The 22,046-nt window shown below is 43.6% G+C and overlaps 1 protein-coding gene across 1 annotated transcript in view; it reads right to left on the bottom strand.

Moving 5' to 3' along the window:
• The window catches only part of LOC138675323 (solute carrier family 45 member 3-like), a 36,562-nt gene extending 15,504 nt beyond the window's left edge, over positions 1 to 21,058 (bottom strand). The window contains exon 1 of the mRNA XM_069763430.1: positions 20,844 to 21,058. The gene's annotated coding sequence lies outside the window, so the exon portion shown is untranslated. The remainder of the gene's footprint in view (positions 1 to 20,843) is intronic.
• Between the last annotated feature and the right edge of the window lie 988 nt (positions 21,059 to 22,046).

Here is a 22,046-nt window from a genome sequence, read left to right as displayed (position 1 = left end):
AATCTCCGGGTCCGGATGGCATACACCCACGAGTACTAAGAGAACTAAGTAATGTAATAGATAAACCATTATTTCTTATTTTTAGTGACTCTATAGCGACAGGGTCTGTTCCGCAGGACTGGCGCATAGCAAATGTGGTGCCAATATTCAAAAAGGGCTCTAAAAGTGAACCTGGAAATTATAGGCCAGTAAGTCTAACCTCTATTGTTGGTAAAATATTTGAAGGGTTTCTGAGGGATGTTATTCTGGATTATCTCAATGAGAATAACTGTTTAACTCCATATCAGCATGGGTTTATGAGAAATCGCTCCTGTCAAACCAATCTAATCAGTTTTTATGAAGAGGTAAGCTATAGGCTGGACCACGGTGAGTCATTGGACGTGGTATATCTCGATTTTTCCAAAGCGTTTGATACCGTGCCGCACAAGAGGTTGGTACACAAAATGAGAATGCTTGGTCTGGGGGAAAATGTGTGTAAATGGGTTAGTAACTGGCTTAGTGATAGAAAGCAGAGGGTGGTTATAAATGGTATAGTCTCTAACTGGGTCGCTGTGACCAGTGGGGTACCGCAGGGGTCAGTATTGGGACCTGTTCTCTTCAACATATTCATTAATGATCTGGTAGAAGGTTTACACAGTAAAATATCGATATTTGCAGATGATACAAAACTATGTAAAGCAGTTAATACAAGAGAAGATAGTATTCTGCTACAGATGGATCTGGATAAGTTGGAAACTTGGGCTGAAAGGTGGCAGATGAGGTTTAACAATGATAAATGTAAGGTTATACACATGGGAAGAGGGAATCAATATCACCATTACACACTGAACGGGAAACCACTGGGTAAATCTGACAGGAAGAAGGACTTGGGGATCCTAGTTAATGATAAACTTACCTGGAGCAGCCAGTGCCAGGCAGCAGCTGCCAAGGCAAACAGGATCATGGGGTGCATTAAAAGAGGTCTGGATACACATGATGAGAGCATTATACTGCCTCTGTACAAATCCCTAGTTAGACCGCACATGGAGTACTGTGTCCAGTTTTGGGCACCGGTGCTCAGGAAGGATATAATGGAACTAGAGAGAGTACAAAGGAGGGCAACAAAATTAATAAAGGGGATGGGAGAACTACAATACCCAGATAGATTAGCGAAATTAGGATTATTTAGTCTAGAAAAAAGACGACTGAGGGGCGATCTAATAACCATGTATAAGTATATAAGGGGACAATACAAATATCTCGCTGAGGATCTGTTTATACCAAGGAAGGTGATGGGCACAAGGGGGCATTCTTTGCGTCTGGAGGAGAGAAGGTTTTTCCACCAACATAGAAGAGGATTCTTTACTGTTAGGGCAGTGAGAATCTGGAATTGCTTGCCTGAGGAGGTGGTGATGGCGAACTCAGTCGAGGGGTTCAAGAGAGGCCTGGATGTCTTCCTGGAGCAGAACAATATTGTATCATACAATTATTAGGTTCTGTAGAAGGACGTAGATCTGGGTATTTATTATGATGGAATATAGGCTGAACTGGATGGACAAATGTCTTTTTTCGGCCTTACTAACTATGTTACTATGTTACTATGTTACTAATCAAGAAGGAACTATCATAGACAGTATAAAAGCAGAGGCAGGGAAGGCAGCAGCTGTTATGTAGTGAATCTGGATAGTGAGAGGACGTCGCAGCTCATCGTTTAGCCATAGAGATAGGAAGAAAAAGCTTTACAGCACTGAACAAACATTACAGGTAGTGTGTGACAGCACTGTACATGAGGGTCACTTTGCCATTACGAAGGCTGTCTTTGTATTAAAGAGCTTACAAGGCATTGGATACAGTCCTAGGAGGCCTCAGAGTGTTACACATGTTTTCAGGGCAATTGGAGCCATAGTAGTACTTGCAATTTGAGGAAAACAATTTACGGCTAATCAAATTTTTGGGAGAAAATTTTCGAAGCTGTAGAATTTAAATGTATAAAAAAATTTGCTCATTTCTACTTCACATATATTCGCTTAGTATTAATCTTAAAAGCTCTGCCTCGGTTACAAATGTACAAAAACAGCTCTTTCAAGGGCGTAATTGCTGGGTCATAATGAAAAATCTGTAAGGGGGAGCCCAAATTACCATGTGGCAGTTATAATACTGGTTGAGCAAAATGATCGTTTTGTGCTCCCCCTCATGGGCACAATGACCTCCTTCCTCCCACCCCAGAATTTAAGTTTCAGGTTTGGCCTCACCTCTGAATATATAATGCTCCAATATCTATCAAATTTAAAAACAAAACTCACTAGAGTTCCAATACAAATCCATGTGTTTCCATGGTTACAGACTACAAGCAAACTCTGTTTGTAGTCTGTTCCGCCCCCTTTTTTAAAAAAATTTTTCAAATCTACTTTCTGTTATAAAATAGTCTTAATGTTTAACTATAAAAACAAATGAAACAGCCCTTTAAAAGTAATAACCGCCATGAGGTGTTAGACTTTGGTGTGGTGTCGATTTGGAGCAAAAAGTAAAAATTTGAAGTTACAATTTTATTGGATTATTGCCAAATAGTCCTCTGATCACACAGAATAACAGAAGATATTTAGGGTTTTTTTTACTAATTTTTATCGAATTTCCGTTTTTTTTTTATTATTATGCAATTTCTACTTTTTTTGTCTGCTAGAAATAGCGCTACTCTTGTCCAATGGCTGTGTCTGGTATTGCAGCTTTGCTCCAATGAAGCGGCAAGAGATTTTATAGTAGAAAGTAGACATTTTTTTTTCTCATTTCAGAACCCCTTTATGGTCTCCTTTAAGGCCTTCATTATTAGTCATACAACAGACGTACCCCTTTAAATGTCTATTCCTACATTCGATTTACTGGCCTAAGCTAGATAGAACAGACCTGATGCTCAACATTGAAGGCTTTTCCATTCTAGGTAACAGAGAGCAATAGTTTGCACTCAGGTACCATATATCTGATCAATATTTTTTTTTTTTTTTTGTGATACAACTCATGACGGGTCACATTTAAAAAACCAGAGATGAAGGTGACTATGAAAAGTGTCCCTCCCCGTAACACCCAAAATGTCCTTTACATTAATCAATCTGTCCATGATTTTTTATAGGTGCCGTGTAATACCCCATTTCTCCTGTTGGAGTGCTGTAGGGTAATTTCACACTTGCTAGCAGCTTGTTCTGCAAATTAGAGTGGGACAACCTGTAATCAGCTACTTTTTAAGGGACGCATTTAACAAAGGGGGATTGTGAAAAGTGAAACAGACCCTTGAAGGTAAAGTGACCTTACCTAAATAGCCCAAAGGGGTCCTACTATTTACTAAATGACAAGTTTTATCTTAACTCAGATTCTGCCAATATCGATGTCTAAAGTATCAAAGGGCCGGCACGTGACATTCGATCTGGAAATTAGAGAACCCCTTTAAGGACTCAACTGGGAAACTGAATTGTCATAGTAGACAAAGGCTCTGTATTGTCCATTGTTGGTCTATCCGTCTCCGTGGAAAGGGACATATTGTGAGGTAAAACAAAGGCGGACATTGACAGCATGAGCGGTAACATGATCCGCCGAGGTCTGATGACTAATAGTTCACATTCTTAAAGTAACAGTAACATTTTTACATAATAAATAATATTTATTTATATAGCGCCACCATATTCCGCAGCGCTTTACAGCTTAACAGTTTCAAACACAACAGTCATAAGTAACAATGTTAACAATACAATAATTAAAGCAAAATAAGACGACCCTGCTCGTGAGAGCTTACAATCTACAATGAGGTGGGGGAGATGCAAAGTACAGATGTGTATTTACAATGATGTATTTACAATGATGGTCCGGCCATCTTCAGTGGGTGGGGGATAGATGGGGATAGTGAATGGGCTACACACACAAACATAATGATAGGCCGCTCTGAACAAATGTGTTTTGAGCGAGCGCCTAAAACTATGCAAATTATGGATGGTCCTAATATCTTGGGGTAGAGCATTCCAGAGGATTGGCACAGCGCGGGAGAAGTCTTGGAGTCGGGAGTGGGAGGTACGGATTAGTGCAGAGGTTAGTCGAAAGTCGTTTGCAGAGCGCAGCGGTCGGTTAGGCCAATAGACAGAAATGAGGGAGGAGATGTATGGGGGTGCCGCACTGTGGAGAGCTTTGTGGGTGAGAACAAGTACTTTGAATTGTATTCTGTAATGAATGGGCAGCCAGTGTAACGACTGGCGAAGAGCGGATGCATCTGAGTAACGATTAGCCAGATGGACAACCCTGGCTGCTGCATTCAGGATGGACTGGAGAGGGGAAAGTCGAGTGAGGGGGAGGCCAATTAATAGAGCGTTACAGTAGTCCAGGCGGGAGTGGATCAGGGTGACAGTGAGGGTTTTTGCTGTCTCCATGCTGAGAAAAGGATGGATTCTAGAGATGTTCTTTAGGTGTTAGCGGCACGAGCGGGCAAGAGATTGTATATGGGAGGTGAAGGAGAGATCGGAGTCAAACCTAAGACCCAGACAGCGTGCCTGCTGCCGGGGTGTTGTTATGGTGCCACCCACGGAGAGGGAAATGTCAGATTTAGGGAGGTTAGTAGAAGGCGGGAGCAGAAGAAGTTCAGTTTTGGAGAGCTTGAGTTTCAGATAGAGAGCGGACATGATGTCAGAGACTGCGGACAGACAGTCAGTGGTGTTCTGTAGTACAGCAGGAGTAAGGTCAGGGGATGACGTGTATAGTTGTGTGTCATCAGCGTAAAGATGGTACTGAAAGCCAAATCTGCTGATGGTCTGTCCATTTGGGGCCATGTAGAGGGAGAAGAGAAGGGGGCCAAGGACTGAGCCCTGAGGTACCCCGACAGTGAGAGGAAGAGGAGATGAAGTGGAGCCAGAGAACAGAACACTGAAGGAGCGGTCAGAAAGGTAGGAGGAGAACCAGGAGAGAGCAGCGTCCTTAATGCCTTGTGACTGGAGCCTAGAGAGCAGGAGAGGGTGGTCAACAGTGTCGAAAGCTGCAGAAAGATCGAGGAGAATGAGCAGAGAGTGATCACAGTTACGTTTTGCTGTCAGAAGGTCATTGGTTACTTTGATGAGTGCAGTTTCTGTCGAATGTAGGGGGTGGAAACCGGACTGTGAAGGGTCTAGGAGGGAGGGAGTGGAGAGGTAACAGGTAAGGCGGGAGTAGATCAGGCGCTCCAAGAGTTTAGAGATGAAGGGGAGATTGGAGACTGGTCTGTAGTTGTTTGTGCAGGATGGGTCGAGGGTAGGTTTCTTTAGTAATGGAGTAATGATAGAGTGTTTGAAGGAGGAGAAGAAAATGCCAGAGGAGAGGGAGTGATTAAAGATTGTGGTTAGGTGACTTGTGACAACTGGAGAGAGAGACTGGAGGAGATGTGAGGGAATGGGGTCGGTAGTGCATGTAGTAGGACGAGAAGAAGAGAGGAGCTTGGAGACTTCTTCTTCTGTGATGGGATCGAATGTGGAGAGTGAGCCAGGGGAAATGCAGGAAGGGATGGGAGTCATTGCACTTGGTGTCTGGGAGCGGATTTCCTGACGGATGTTATCTATTTTCTCTATAAAGTGGGAGACCAGGTCACCAGCACAAATATCTGTGATAGGGGCTTGTGCTTTTGGCTTGAGGAGGGAGAGAAAGGTGTCAGAAAGTTTCTTGGGGTTGTTGGATAGTGAGGAGATTAGAGTGGTGAAGTAGGTCTGTTTGGCGAGGTGAAGGGCAGAATTATAGATTTTTAAGGAGCTATGAGAGTGTTCGCATCCAGCCAGCGGAGCAAAATAGTGGGGGCACTCAGTGTCAGACCCCTGCTGACCTATCCTGCAGATAATACATGCTGAGACATGCTGAGACAATCTTTTTGACTTTTCTGCATGCGTCCTTTTTTAAAAGTGTCCTTCATAGCCTAAAGAGGACCTAAAGAGTGTACCGTTTCGCTCTAAAGGTACCGTCACACATAACGATATCGATAACGATATTGTTGCTTTTTGTGACGTAACAATGATATCGTTAACGAAATCGTTATGCGTGACAGCGACCAACGATCAGACCCCTGCTGGGAGATCGTTGGTCGCTGGGGAAAGTCCAGGACTTTATTTCGTCGCTGGATCTCCCACTGTCATCGCTGAAGCAGCGTGTGTGACGCCGATTCAGCGATGTCTTCACTGGTAACCAGGGTAAACATCGGGTTACTAAGCGCAGGGCCACGCTTAGAAACCCGATGTTTACCCTGGTTACCATTGTAAATGTAAAAAAAAAACCATTACATACTTACATTCCGGTGTCTGGTCACGTCCCTCGCCTTCAGATTCCCGCACTGACTGTCAGCGCCGGCCGGCCGTAAAGCAGAGCACAGCGGTGACATCACCGCTCTGCTTTACGGCCGGCGCTCACAGTCAGTGCGGGAATCTGAAGGCGAGGGACGTGACCAGACACCGGAATGTAAGTATGTAGTGGTTTTTTTTTTACATTTACAATGGTAACCAGGGTAAACATCGAGTTACTATAATACTGGGAGGGATACATAGAGCTCACATCCAGCCTATAATACTGGGAGAGACACACAGAGCTCACATCCAGCCTATATTACTGGGAGACACACAGAGCTCACATCCAGCCTATATTACTGGGAGAGACACACTGAACTCACATCCAGCCTATATTACTGGGAGACACACTGAGCTCACATCCAGCCTATATTACTGGAGAGACACACTGAACTCACATCCAGCCTATATTACTGGGAGACACACTGAGCTCACATCCAGCCTATATTACTGGGAGAGACACACAGAGCTCACATCTAGCCTTTATTACTGGGAGAGACACACAGACCTCACATCCAGCCTTTATTACTGGGAGAGACACACTGAACTCACATCCAGCCTATATTACTGGGAGACACACTAAGCTCACATCCAGCCTATATTACTGGAGAGACACACTGAACTCACATCCAGCCTATATTACTGGGAGACACACTGAGCTCACATCCAGCCTATATTACTGGGAGAGACACACAGAGCTCACATCTAGCCTTTATTACTGGGAGAGACACACAGAACTCACATCCAGCCTTTATTACTGGGAGAGACACACTGAGCTCACATCCAGCCTATATTACTGGGAGACACACAGAGCTCACTTCCAGCCTATATTACTGGAGAGACCCACTGAGCTCACATCCAGCCTATATTACTGGGAGACGCACAATGAGCGCACATCCAGCTTATAATACTGGTAGAGACACACAGAGCTCACATCCATCCTATATTACTGGGAGACACACAGAGCTCACATCCAGCCTATATTACTGGGAGGGATATATAGAGCTCACATCCAGCCTATATTACTGGGAGAGATACACAGAGCTCACATCCAGCCTATATTACTGGGAGAGACACACAGAGCTCACATCCAGCCTATATTACTAGTAGACACACAGAGCTCACATCCAGCCTATATTACTGCGAGACACACAGAGCTCACATCCAGCCTATATTACTGGGAGACACACAGAGCTCACATCCAGCCTATATTACTGGGAAAGACACACAGAGCTCACATCCAGCCTATATTACTGGGAGAGACACCCAGAGCTCACATCCAGCCTATATTACTGGGAGACACACTAAGCTCACATCCAGCCTATATTACTGCGAATGACACACAGAGCTCACATCCAACCTATATTACTGGGAGAGACACTCTAACAAGTGAAAAATCTGACCGATCAATTAGATTGCAAACTGGTAGTCTGAAAACTAATGAATCAAGATTGCAGACTGAAACATAGTGTGATTTTATTAACCAAAGGAAAGCACTAACATAAATAAAATATTTTGCCTCGTGTCAAAGTTGTCCATAAGCTTGAATTCCTTTCACGGTAAATAAGAATTTTCGGAAGTTTCATGAAGCTGCTTATATCCTCCTACTGAATATACGTTACCTGAACTGAACCTGTATGTAAATGGTGGAGTCACAAAGATAGCAAAAAGGTGTAGATCTAAAAAATGATCTCATGCTTATTGCCACTTTGTAAATCCTTGGAGTCACGAGGCTCGTATCACTATTTCAATGACGATCCTGTCATTATCATTAATTTGCCAAAAGATGAACTGGAACGTTTGACCTCTTACAGAGGACGAGGAGGAGGAGGAAGAAGAGTAAAGCGCTGCGGAATATGTTGGCGCTATATAAATAAAATTATTATTATTATTATAGAAGGAGGAGGACGAGGAAGAGGAGGAGGAAGAAGAGGAGGAGGAGGAGAAGGAGGAAGAGGAGGAGGAAGAGGAGGAGGAAGAGAAGGCGGAAGAGGAGAAGGAGAAAGAGGAGGAGGAGGAGAAGGAAGAGAAAGAGGAGGAGGAGGAGGAGGAGGAAGAGGAGGAAAAGGAGGAAGAGGAGGATAAGGCGGAAGAGGATTGCTTCTTTAAGGAAAGTTTGTTCTTTTCTTCTGCCTTTAGGAATTTGTGGGACTACCCCCCTATACTGTACATCAGACCACTAACCAACACTGCCACAATCAGCCAACGTTCATCTGTCCAACGGTGACAGCATCTGGTCATAGTATTTATATTACAATGCAATGTCATAAAGGGCTGTGAACTGGATGGAAAACCTCAATACAGCACGAAATGACTGTTCAAACCAAGCACAGGCTGTCGGTGCACCCTTGGGGTGCCCAAACATTTAAGTGCACCTTTCTACCAACTTTTTTTTTCCATTTATCTCTCCCAACTACTGTTCTTTGACAGCTCTGGGTTTATAGAGACCGAGATGGACGGAGATAGATGGAGAACAAGTAGGTGGGACGGTGCACTTAAATGTTTGGTTCCTGCCCAGGGTGCACTGACCACATGTGCTTGGTTTGAACAGTCATTCTATGGTAACAGTGTCTCTTTAGGCCCCAAATCTCAGACTTTAGACCAAATGACCACAAAGAGAGACAAAAAAGTCCGATTTTCCAAACTACAAAGGACACGATGCTGTTACGCGGGACTTCATAATGTTCCTATTAACTCATCGGGGGACTGTGAGACGCCGTAGTTTTGTAAGCAAAGAGGAAATAGGTTTGTTATGATAGAAAACACAAAAATCAAACTGTGACACTCCACAGGTGGCCGCCATATGCTCCTAGCGGACCCACAACCTTATCCATTATCGGAGACGACATAATATGTTCAGACAGAAGTAATTCATGGTCCATTTATGGACCGCAATGTCCGGATTGACCTCGGGTCTCCTGACCCCAACTCATGTGAGGCTGTAAGTCCGGGTAGGAAAACTATGGTCCATCCAGGGATTGCTGTCTTCATACAGATTGTGAAATATGGCCGTCTGGCCATAAGGTACAGTACATGTCCTGGATTCGCGAAGCTGTGGTACATGACCCTAAAAAAGTGGCCACGTTTGACGCAATTCCAAAAAGTCATGATGGCCCATAGGGCCAAAATTCAGAGCTATAAAGGAGGTTTCCCATTCAAGAGCCAATCCCCCAGCCAGAGCAGCTCCAAAGAGGATCTTCTGATCTCGAAGACCCATCACATCCATACATTCCATAGTGAAGTCATTTATTTCAATGGGTACCGTGTAATGCTTCATCTCTCCTGCGGAGGTGCTGTTTAGAAATCGAACACTTCGTTTTTACTGGTCCGAGTGTAAACGATGCTTCTTGTTGGGGAACCCTTCTAACAAAAAGAGATTTTCCAATGTGGAGAACCACTTTCTCATTAAACCCTAAAGGGGTATTCCCATCTCATCTATTGATAACAGGTGGCTTCACCATTTTATGATTAGTGGGGTCTGATTTATGGGAACCCACAATTTTAATCAGGATCAGTGGAGGAAGTGGGGTAACATAAGATGTTATGTCTCAATCTATGGAAGTTGCTAGAACAGATTGGGGTGGGCAGGAAAGGCTGAAGACCCCCATTGGATCACTTTATGGTAAGCTCTTGAGTTTTTAATAGTGCAGTTTTACTACCCGTCACACTTGGGCGTCATGCAGTGTATGAGCAGATAAGTCACTGCCAGCAACTTTCTATTGAAAATACATGTATGCTCATCTGGGCAGAGAGCAAGCGTATAGGGGGTGGGGTTGATGTCAGCTATGTGTATGTCCTGGCATAAAAAGACCCTTAAACAAGCTGTCTCACATTCAATCTTCAGGAGCCCACCGCTCCCCGGCCTCCTGGCTTCCTGCTTGCAGGGAGCGGTGTGATCCTGATGTTTGACAGTTGGGATCAGCGGTGTCACTGTGCTGCCTCTGCAGCATCAGAGGAGCACAGGAGCACTGAAGCTATTGCAAGCTCTATAGGAAAGAGCTTGTAAGTGCTGCACTCTTTGCCTAGGAGACGAGACTCCTCTGCAGTAGTGTGTAACCTAGTCAACGAGCAATCAACACTAGAATTAAAAATTCTCTCCGCTCTCAAAATTGAATTGGCTTTTTTAAAAAGATTTTACAAGCACTCTGCAATTTTAACTATTTATCACGGTGAGACTAACCCATTAAAGGGCATCTGTCAGCAAGTTTGTACTATGTAACCTGAGAGCAGCATAATGTAGGTGCTGAGAACCTGATTCCAGCTCTTAGTAACCCGATGTTTACCCTGGTTACCATCCTAAAAGTAAAAAAAACAAACGCTTCATACTTACCTTCCACTTTCTAAAACAATCCACAGTGAGGAGATTGGAACAAAACAAAATCCTCTAAACTGCATGCTCGCAAACGCCAGAAGCCTGACAAACAAGATGGAAGAACTAGAAGCAGAAATATCTACAGGTAACTTTGACATAGTGGGAATAACCGAGACATGGTTAGATGAAAGCTATGACTGGGCAGTTAACTTACAGGGTTACAGTCTGTTTAGAAAGGATCGTAAAAATCGGAGAGGAGGAGGGGTTTGTCTCTATGTAAAGTCTTGTCTAAAGTCCACTTTAAGGGAGGATATTAGCGAAGGGAATGAGGATGTCGAGTCCATATGGGTTGAAATTCATGGAGGGAAAAATGGTAACAAAATTCTCATTGGGGTCTGTTACAAACCCCCAAATATAACAGAAAGCATGGAAAGTCTACTTCTAAAGCAGATAGATGAAGCTGCAACCCATAATGAGGTCCTGGTTATGGGGGACTTTAACTACCCGGATATTAACTGGGAAACAGAAACCTGTGAAACCCATAAAGGCAACAGGTTTCTGCTAATAACCAAGAAAAATTATCTTTCACAATTGGTGCAGAATCCAACCAGAGGAGCAGCACTTTTAGACCTAATACTATCTAATAGACCTGACAGAATAACAAATCTGCAGGTGGTTGGGCATTTAGGAAATAGCGACCACAATATTGTGCAGTTTCACCTGTCTTTCACTAGGGGGACTTGTCAGGGAGTCACAAAAACATTGAACTTTAGGAAGGCAAAGTTTGAACAGCTTAGAGATGCCCTTAATCTGGTAGACTGGGACAATATCCTCAGAAATGAGAATACAGATAATAAATGGGAAATGTTTAAGAACATCCTAAATAGGCAGTGTAAGCGGTTTATACCTTGTGGGAATAAAAGGACTAGAAATAGGAAAAACCCAATGTGGCTAAACAAAGAAGTAAGACAGGCAATTAACAGTAAAAAGAAAGCATTTGCACTACTAAAGCAGGATGGCACCATTGAAGCTCTAAAAAACTATAGGGAGAAAAATACTTTATCTAAAAAACTAATTAAAGCTGCCAAAAAGGAAACAGAGAAGCACATTGCTAAGGAGAGTAAAACTAATCCCAAACTGTTCTTCAACTATATCAATAGTAAAAGAATAAAAACTGAAAATGTAGGCCCCTTAAAAAATAGTGAGGAAAGAATGGTTGTAGATGACGAGGAAAAAGCTAACATATTAAACACCTTCTTCTCCACGGTATTCACGGTGGAAAATGAAATGCTAGGTGAAATCCCAAGAAACAATGAAAACCCTATATTAAGGGTCACCAATCTAACCCAAGAAGAGGTGCGAAACCGGCTAAATAAGATTAAAATAGATAAATCTCCGGGTCCGGATGGCATACACCCACGAGTACTAAGAGAACTAAGTAATGTAATAGATAAACCATTATTTCTTATTTTTAGTGACTCTATAGCGACAGGGTCTGTTCCGCAGGACTGGCGCATAGCAAATGTGGTGCCAATATTCAAAAAGGGCTCTAAAAGTGAACCTGGAAATTATAGGCCAGTAAGTCTAACCTCTATTGTTGGTAAAATATTTGAAGGGTTTCTGAGGGATGTTATTCTGGATTATCTCAATGAGAATAACTGTTTAACTCCATATCAGCATGGGTTTATGAGAAATCGCTCCTGTCAAACCAATCTAATCAGTTTTTATGAAGAGGTAAGCTATAGACTGGACCACGGTGAGTCATTGGACGTGGTATATCTCGATTTTTCCAAAGCGTTTGATACCGTGCCGCACAAGAGGTTGGTACACAAAATGAGAATGCTTGGTCTGGGGGAAAATGTGTGTAAATGGGTTAGTAACTGGCTTAGTGATAGAAAGCAGAGGGTGGTTATAAATGGTATAGTCTCTAACTGGGTCGCTGTGACCAGTGGGGTACCGCAGGGGTCAGTATTGGGACCTGTTCTCTTCAACATATTCATTAATGATCTGGTAGAAGGTTTACACAGTAAAATATCGATATTTGCAGATGATACAAAACTATGTAAAGCAGTTAATACAAGAGAAGATAGTATTCTGCTACAGATGGATCTGGATAAGTTGGAAACTTGGGCTGAAAGGTGGCAGATGAGGTTTAACAATGATAAATGTAAGGTTATACACATGGGAAGAGGGAATCAATATCACCATTACACACTGAACGGGAAACCACTGGGTAAATCTGACAGGGAGAAGGACTTGGGGATCCTAGTTAATGATAAACTTACCTGGAGCAGCCAGTGCCAGGCAGCAGCTGCCAAGGCAAACAGGATCATGGGGTGCATTAAAAGAGGTCTGGATACACATGATGAGAGCATTATACTGCCTCTGTACAAATCCCTAGTTAGACCGCACATGGAGTACTGTGTCCAGTTTTGGGCACCGGTGCTCAGGAAGGATATAATGGAACTAGAGAGAGTACAAAGGAGGGCAACAAAATTAATAAAGGGGATGGGAGAACTACAATACCCATATAGATTAGCGAAATTAGGATTATTTAGTCTAGAAAAAAGACGACTGAGGGGCGATCTAATAACCATGTATAAGTATATAAGGGGACAATACAAATATCTCGCTGAGGATCTGTTTATACCAAGGAAGGTGACGGGCACAAGGGGGCATTCTTTGCGTCTGGAGGAGAGAAGGTTTTTCCACCAACATAGAAGAGGATTCTTTACTGTTAGGGCAGTGAGAATCTGGAATTGCTTGCCTGAGGAGGTGGTGATGGCGAACTCAGTCGAGGGGTTCAAGAGAGGCCTGGATGTCTTCCTGGAGCAGAACAATATTGTATCATACAATTATTAGGTTCTGTAGAAGGACGTAGATCTGGGTACTTATTATGATGGAATATAGGCTGAACTGGATGGACAATTGTCTTTTTTCGGCCTTACTAACTATGTTACTATGTTACTATGTTACTTTCTGTCCTCCGGCGCTGTGCTTTCCTGCACTCACTGTGAGCACAGCGGCCGGAAAGCACAGCGGTGACATCACCGCTCTGCTTTCCGGCCGCTGTGCTCACAGCCAGTACAGAGAAGCACAGCGCCGGACAGCGTTTGTTTTTTTTACTTTTAGGATGGTAACCAGGGTAAACATCGGGTTACTAAGCGCGGCCCTGCGCTTAGTAACCCGATGTTTACCCTGGTTACCGGCATCGTTGGTCGCTGGAGAGCGGTCTGTGTGACAGCTCTCCAGCGACCAAACAGCGACGCTGCAGCGATCCGGATCGTTGTCTGGATCGCTGCAGCGTCGTTTAGTGTGAAGGTACCTTAACTAGGCTGTGTTTTGTTATTTCAGTATAATCAATGATTTGTCAACAGGAGATTATCACTAGAGGACTAGGTGAATTGTGCCTCCTAATCCATCCCCGCTCCTAGCACTCATTGGCAGCTTTCTGTCAATATACAGTGTACACAGAAAGCTGCCTATTAGTGGTGTGGGTGGGGTTATACAGAGCTCAGCCTTCCCAGCTTAACATTCCAAGGGATCAACATTCCGAGCTCAAAATTCCAAGGGCTCAACATTCTAAGCTCAACATTCCAAGGGCTCAACATTCTGAGCTCAACATTCCAAGGGCTCAACATTCCAAGCTCAACATTCCAAGGGCTCAATATTCTGAGCTCAAAATTCCAAGGGCTCAACATTCCAAGGGCTCAACATTCTGAGTTCAACATTCCAAAGGCTCAACACTCCGAGCTCAACATTCCGAGCTCAACATTCCAAACTCAACATTCTAGGAGCTCAACATTCTGAGCTCAACATTCTGAGCTCCACTTTCAAAGGGCTCAACATTCTGAGCTCAACAGTCCAAGGGCTCATCATTCCGAGCTCAACATTCCAAGGGTTCAACATTCCAAGCCCAACATTCTAAGGGCTCAACATTCTGAGCTCAACATTCCAAGGGCTCAACATTCCAAGGGCTCAACATTTGAGCTCAACATTCCAAAGGCTCAACATTCCGAGCTCAACATTCTGAGCGCTCAGCATTCGAGCTCTGCTAGATCTGCTGCAGAGAAAAATATGATTCTATCACAACTGCTTCACCCAGTAAACTAAGTGATACATTGCCGGAATCAGGATCTCTGCCCCTACATCATTCTGCACTCAGATAACATAGCAAACCCTGCTCACAGAAGACAGAATCCCTCTTCTTTCAAATAAGAAGAAAGCCTCTTTTACACTGGTTATGTCTTACAGGGCTATTATCACTGTCATCTGAAGTCCCTTATCACTTTCCATCACGGACAGACAGTCCGGAGCGATCCTCCTTTCCAGTGTATTGTTACAAGAGATAAAAAGCATCAAGCATGGCATGTACCAGCAGTCAGATATGTGTCATGTATCCTACACCATCAACATCTTCATTCCTCTCTAGATTTACTGTTCTGCGCCGCGGATTAAATCCAAAGACCGATTGCTAAACATACAACTTATTAAAGGGATTGTCCAGGACTTCGCATCAATCCCCCCATCCTTCTGGACGCAGCTGACACTGAGAACAGCTAATGAGGGTGAGCCCCGGGTGTCGGACCCCCATCAATCAGACAATGATGTCCTATCCTAAGGATAGGCTAGCAATATTAAAGTCCTGAGCAACCCCTTTAATTAACTATATAATTAATCTGATGAAAGTAAAGTAATACTGGCACAGATACAATGACCATAAATAGGTTGAAATCAGTGTTGATGAGACCCGCATGGCATGGGCGGACATTCCATTGATGCAACTTGTCCCAAGAAGTCAGGGGGCCAATTTCCATCTCCAAAGTGGGTAAAATTTTGCATTATTATGGCGCTTAGACTTTTCTTGCACAGGGGCCACTGTATAGTGGCTGTGGCAGGATACTGCACATCCACCAATAAACAATAATGGTGGCGGATGTGCAGTACCTGGCCGTGACCACTATTCTGCTGATGGCGCTGTGCTGTACTGTTCCATAACTGACCAGTTACAGAAACAGCTGACACCTTGTGCGCTAATCGATCAGATATTGATGACCCATCCTTAGGATAGACCATCAATGTCAAAGTCCTGGACAACCATAGGTCATAACAATTGGGACCCACAGCTATCATGCATTTATGACATATCCTGTGGCTATGCTATGTATATGAGATGGGAATATCCCTTTACAGGACTATTCTAATCTCACACCTTTATAGCCTAGCCTCAGAATAGGATATGTGTCTGACCGATGTGGATCCTTGAACTGGGACTTACATCTATCGTGAAAATGGGGTCCCATCTTGTACCGTCGAGAATGGAGATATGAGCTTCTCCATCCACTTCTATAGAGGTCTCGAAAATGACTGATCAGGTGCCGGTCCCATCTCTGGAATGATGGCGCCCCGTCTCATCCTGCTGTTTTTTGGAACTCCCATAGAAGGGAATGGACAGAGCTGTACATAAGTGGCCACTTCTCCATTTATAGTGGCAGCTCTTCTTGAAATAGGTGGTGGCCCAGAAGACCTTTAGGGCAAGTTCTCTATGTGTTCCATTGTCTGGGAAACCCTACTGAATTCAGCACAGTTTTGAGGCCTCTTTGCCTTGAGTATGCAGAGTGGCTTAGACAATTGGTACCAGCCGTCCCCTTTGTCTTCTTTTGACCAGTTGATACAATAGATTACAACCTGTGTCTGTACAACTCAGTGCAAAGCAAAGGTAAATGTATGGTAAGGTCAGCGTCAATCTGGAGGGCATAAAGCCACATCACTTTGTTATTCCAATCCTAAGGCCTATGTGTTTTTATTTTCCCATGAGAAGGGAAAATACCCAGCTTGTGATCATTATGTCAATGCTATTTTAAAGGGAACACTACAAAACTGGCATATTTGCCTAAGGGCTCGTGCAGGCGACTGACCATGTAACTCGGACCAGTGTTATCCATCATTTTGACGGATAGCACTTGTCCCCATGTTATTCAATGAGGCCATGCTCACATCCGATTGTTTCCTCAAGCTGAATCATTTGAGAGGGGAAAAAATTGCAGCATGCACGATTTGCCTCCGATAACTGGATCACACTCGGTCCGCGGAGAATATCAGACCAATTGTCGAATATACACTGAATATAGGAGGTGGAGAAACTTTTCTTTTTCTCCATGTCTGAGAAACTCTGGTCAAACTCTGTAAAATGGTCAAACTCTGGTCAAGCACTGTAAACTGGTCAAACTCTGGTCAAGCTCTGGTCAAGATCTAGTCAAGCTCTGGTCAAGCACTGTAAACTGGTCAAACTCTGGTCAAACTCTGGTCAAGCACTGTAAACTGGTCAAACTCTGGTCAAGCTCTGGTCAAGATCTAGTGAAGCACTGGTCAAGCACTCTAAACTGGTCAAACTCTGGTCAAGCTCTGGTCAAGATCTAGTCAAGCTCTGGCCAAGCTATGGTCAAGCACTGTAAACTGGTCAAACTCTGGTCAAACTCTGGTCAAGCACTGTAAACTGGTCAAACTCTGGTCAAGCTCTGGTCAAGATCTAGTGAAGCACTGGTCAAGCACTCTAAACTGGTCAAACTCTGGTCAAGCTCTGGTCAAGATCTAGTCAAGCTCTGGCCAAGCTGTGGTCAAGCACTGTAAACTGGTCAAACTCTGGTCAAGCTCTGGTCAAGATCTAGTCAAGCTCTGGTCAAGCACTGTAAACTTGTCAAACTACGGTCAAGCTCTGGTCAAGATCTAGTCAAGCTCTGGCCAAGCTGTGGTCAAACACTGTAAACTGGTCAAACTCTGGTCAAACTCTGGTCAAGATCTAGTCAAGCTCTGGTCAAGCACTGTAAACTTGTCAAACTACGGTCAAACTCTGGTCAAGCACTGTAAACTAGTCAAACTCTGGTCAGAGTACGATTAGCATAATTGGTCTGATTTTCTCAGATGAGAGAACAATGGTTGTGTGACCCTCGCCTATGGCGGCAATACATTATTCTCTCAGTAGCCTTCTTTGAAACCTTATGACATGCAACTGCCCTGTAAGGCTATGTTCACATTTGCGGTGCGTCGGGCGCAACCGCGGCGACGCATGCCCCATGCGCCCCTATATTTAACATGGGGGGCGCATGGACATGCGTTTTGTTGCGTTTTGTGACGCATGCGTTTTTTGGGCGCAAGCGTCAGGGCGCAGAGGACGCTGCTTGTTGCATTTTTTTGCGCTATAAAAATGAACGCATGCGTCACAAAACGCAGCGTTTTGCATGCGTTTTTGCGTGCGTGGTGTGTTGCGTCGCCGACGCAGCACACAACAACTCAAATGTGAACGTAGCCTAAATCAGTTATCAAGTCCTGGATGTTACCTGGAGAGGACTATTAAATCTGGCCTTAGTATAGGGATTTTTAATAATAACCAATGGCTCCTCTTACCCAAAACGAAGGGGCCAAGTCACACAAAACAGAGTGTTAAGCGATATTTAAAGAGTTTTTGTTCATTCGCGAGCTGCTCTTCATACAAAGAATGATGCTTTTTTTAATCTCTTTAATATTTTGTCAGTCTGGACTGTTTCCTGTAAATGCAGAAAGATTGTTCCTCAGGCCACTGATTTCCCTTCGGATTTAATTAAGCGGTTGTATATGTGGAGATAATGTTTACAGTTTTAACAGTCAGGGACACAATGAACGCAGTGATAATGACAGAGATAACTGTCAGAACAGACAGAAGAATCATCAAAAGAAGATCAGGACTGAAGGGGTAAACAAAATGAGCATATACCCTGCTGTAAACAAATAGTTAATAGTACATAGAAATTACATTGGGTATTTACTAAACACTGTTTTTTTGATAAAATAAGCATAAAAGCCATCCCACCACGACAAGGTGCACCCAATCGGGACGGTCCTAACCTTTAGTATTAAAATCTCAACTTGCATCAAACAACCTCAATGTACATGGGGTAGATCAGGACTGGGGTCCGAATTTTCAGGCACCCAGCTATGGGAAGCTGCATAAATGAAACTCCTAACTCAGAAACAGGGGTGCCATTTGTTCAAGGTACAAGAAATTCGAGAAAAAAACAAAAAAAACTGAGCCGGAGTATACTGTAAGTTGGTATACAAGCAATGCACAGGAGCATGTTCCTATGTGCTACCAACTTGCATTCCCTCTCAGTTTTTTTTGTATTTTTCATTAAAAAACAGAGCTGATATAAGGGGGGGAGGGAGCTGATATATGGGGGGGGGGGAGAGGGGGATCAGGGAATTTTTATTAATCCTTGTAAAATATATGGGTTCTGAAAGTCAGAAGTGGTTTAGACCTGAAAGATAAAGGCTAATTAAGATTACAGAGGCTCCAAAGGTCAAGTAAAATGCAAGCCCTTGAGGAAGAACCCGGTAAAGGCGAAACCATAACCCTACAGTAAAAGTCAGCTTTAATATATGTCAACGATCGTTCACGGCAGGAGACTGTATACCGAAAACGTGATCATTGATGAACCTTTTGAGCCCCTCTAAGCTCTGGCTGTGACTGAAACCCCCCTGCACCTACTATATTTAGACCCCTAATAGCTGGGTACTACGAGCAATCCAAGCTATGCATCTATCAGTGCCATGCATTGGAGGTATACATCAACTGATACCTCTTACATAGGTTGTGACCTACATGTTTTGGGCTGCCTACATAGTATAAGTTTTCCGAAAGGAAAATAATCCGTAAATGTTCATTCGCCGTGGCCAAAGTGTCTGGTTCCGATCCGGATCGGATCACATGCCGCGTGTGTGTACTGCAGTCCGGCATCCACAGACTCAAACAATGGAGAAGATGGAGAAATGATGTTCTCCATCTTCTCATCAGTGATATGATTCTCTCATCCTGCAGAATTGGATCACAGTAAACCGACACTCTGATCAGAGCATAATCTGAGTGTCATTAGCATAATCTAGATGATTATCTCTCTAGCGTGACCCCCGACCTTAGAGCATAGGACCGTTTATATCGGACTAGTGCTCTTCATGGTTTTCGCAGATAGCACTCATACCTATCATTATTCTATTGGTCCGACGGAAAAAAAACCCAAAATCGGTGACATGTTCAATTTTGATCTGAGGGTCAGATAAAAATCAACAATGTAACTCTACGGGTCCGTGAAAAAAAAAAAAGGACCGCACATGAATGACGGAATAAAGAAGGTGGAGAAAGTTTTTGTTTTCTCTCCAGGTCTGAGAAAAACTGAGGCCGTTCCGACCAGAGTAATTGGACCGTTTTACTTGAATGGAGAGAAAACTGGTTGCTTGACCCTTCCCTCAGGGCTCAGTCACAGGTCCGATGTTCACGTACGACTGCTATCTATGGTTTTCACGGACAGGGCTCGTACTTATCATATTCTATTGGGCTGTGCACACGACCAACTTTTTCCTTGGACCGAAAAAAAAAATTGGAGACACGTTCAATTTTGATCTGAGGGTCGGATCAAATCATCAACGCAAGTCAATGGGTCCGTGGAAAACATCAAACTGCACTTGTACGACATCAGAGTGCAGTCTGAATTTTATGTACACGGTGGAAAATATGGAGAATTTTTTTTCTTCTATTTCTCCAAGTACGAGAAAAACGGATGACTCTCGGCCCGCACTCCGATCAAAATAACCGGTCCGTTATTCTCGTACGTGAGAAAAACAAACCCCTGAAAGAGACCTAACGTGAACGAGACCTAATGTGAACGATCAGCTATAGACCTTATAAGTTTCAATACATTTCCACCAATATCTGGAGAAATTAAATCAGCTAATAAGTAAATAAAATATAAGGAGGTCAATACCCAGCCTTAATGCTATAGAACTACAAGTCCCTGCAATCTGGGGTTTGCGGATTCACATCAGCTACATTTATATTGCAACATAGAGGTGATCCATCCTCCTGAGCTACAAAGTTTCAGGAGTTTTAAAAAGTTTGAAAAAAAAAAACAACAACTTTTCTTTTTTCATCTTTGGAATCCAGGGAGTTTATAGGAGACTTGGAAAAGTTTTGTTAAAAGTTTGGGAAATTCTGTCCTAAAAAAAACTTTGGGGGGTATTTGTGAGAGGAGGGTTATGGCTGGGAGTGATACAATGTATCAGTGGGGGACACGTGACGCGAGGCGATAGAATGTATCAGTGGGGGACACGTGACGCGAGGCGATAGAATGTATCAGTGGGGGACACGTGACCCGAGGTGATACAATGTATCAGTCCCAACGTTCGGATTCTCTTACCTCATCCTTCCGGTGAGTGCGGCGGCCGATTGATTGGGTCGGGTCTCCCGGTACCGGGGGGGCATTTACAATGTGATCGGTGGTCGGAAGTTCCAGACTCCGGGAATTGGAGGCAGCAAACAGCAGGAAACGGAAACTCCAAAGGGAGAGCTGAGGAGTGTGAGACAGACAGAGGGGGGAGACCTGAGTCACTCCAGATAATAAGCTGGAAAGTCTGACAGACCCACGGAGAGAAGGGGCTGGGGGGGGGGGAGAGAAGGGGCTGGAGGGAGTGGGTGGGCTCATCAGGAGCAATGGGAATAATCCCCCAATTGTTGTGTTCTTCACGTGTCAATAAAGTGTTTTATTCTGGCTGTAGAAGTTGAAAACTACTTAAAAAGTCATCCCCCCCCCCCCTAACCAAACTATTTTATCTCTCCATTCAAAAAGTCATGGAAATCCATCAATAGAATAAGATACCGCCTCCATCTTCTCATTTTATTCTGCCGGCGAGCTAAAATTTGCACCCAATAATTGCACCGCGTTTTTTTTTTTTTTTCGTTTTTTTTTTCACATGGAATTTTCGGAAACTTTAGAGCGGAACCTTCTATTTGAATATTTGAAAGAAACAATTGTATAAAATCGTGATTGCGTCAGGGTGCGTTCACATTGCGTTCAGTGGTTCTCGTCGGGGGCCATAGGCGATAATGGTGCCGGCAGAGGGACCGTGCCCTGCGCCGTCCGTTATTTTCAGGAGTATGGTGCAAGCGCTCACAATAAGTCAGAAAATGAGAAAGCGGCAGAGGTCACATTTCAGTCTCAAATTTTAAGCTGGAATTTTAGGGATACACTGAGCAGGAAATTGTGAAGTCCTGACTTTACTGGAGCAAAAGGAAAAAAAAACAAGCATATACCTTGTAGCAAGTTATTAGGACATGTAATTAACATTGGGTACTTGGTTGACGCTATTTTGATAAAGCATAAAATCCATCCCACCACGACAAGGTGTACCTATTGGGACGGTCCTAACTTGTCTCTAGTATTAAAACCTTTCCTATAGGATAGGTATTGATACCACTGGATATGTATAGATACGATTAGATATGTATACCTATGTAATAGATAACGTATGTTCGGCATCCAAAACAGACGAGCTAATTATGCAAATCAGACTTTGATCAGAGTGGGATCCATATTCTTCGGAAAGTTTTTTTAATTCTGTCG

The sequence above is a fragment of the Ranitomeya imitator genome, chromosome 4 (assembly GCF_032444005.1).
Source record: "Ranitomeya imitator isolate aRanImi1 chromosome 4, aRanImi1.pri, whole genome shotgun sequence".
Taxonomy (NCBI): Eukaryota; Metazoa; Chordata; class Amphibia; order Anura; family Dendrobatidae; genus Ranitomeya; species Ranitomeya imitator.
This window is presented reverse-complemented; position numbering and strand designations above follow the sequence as displayed.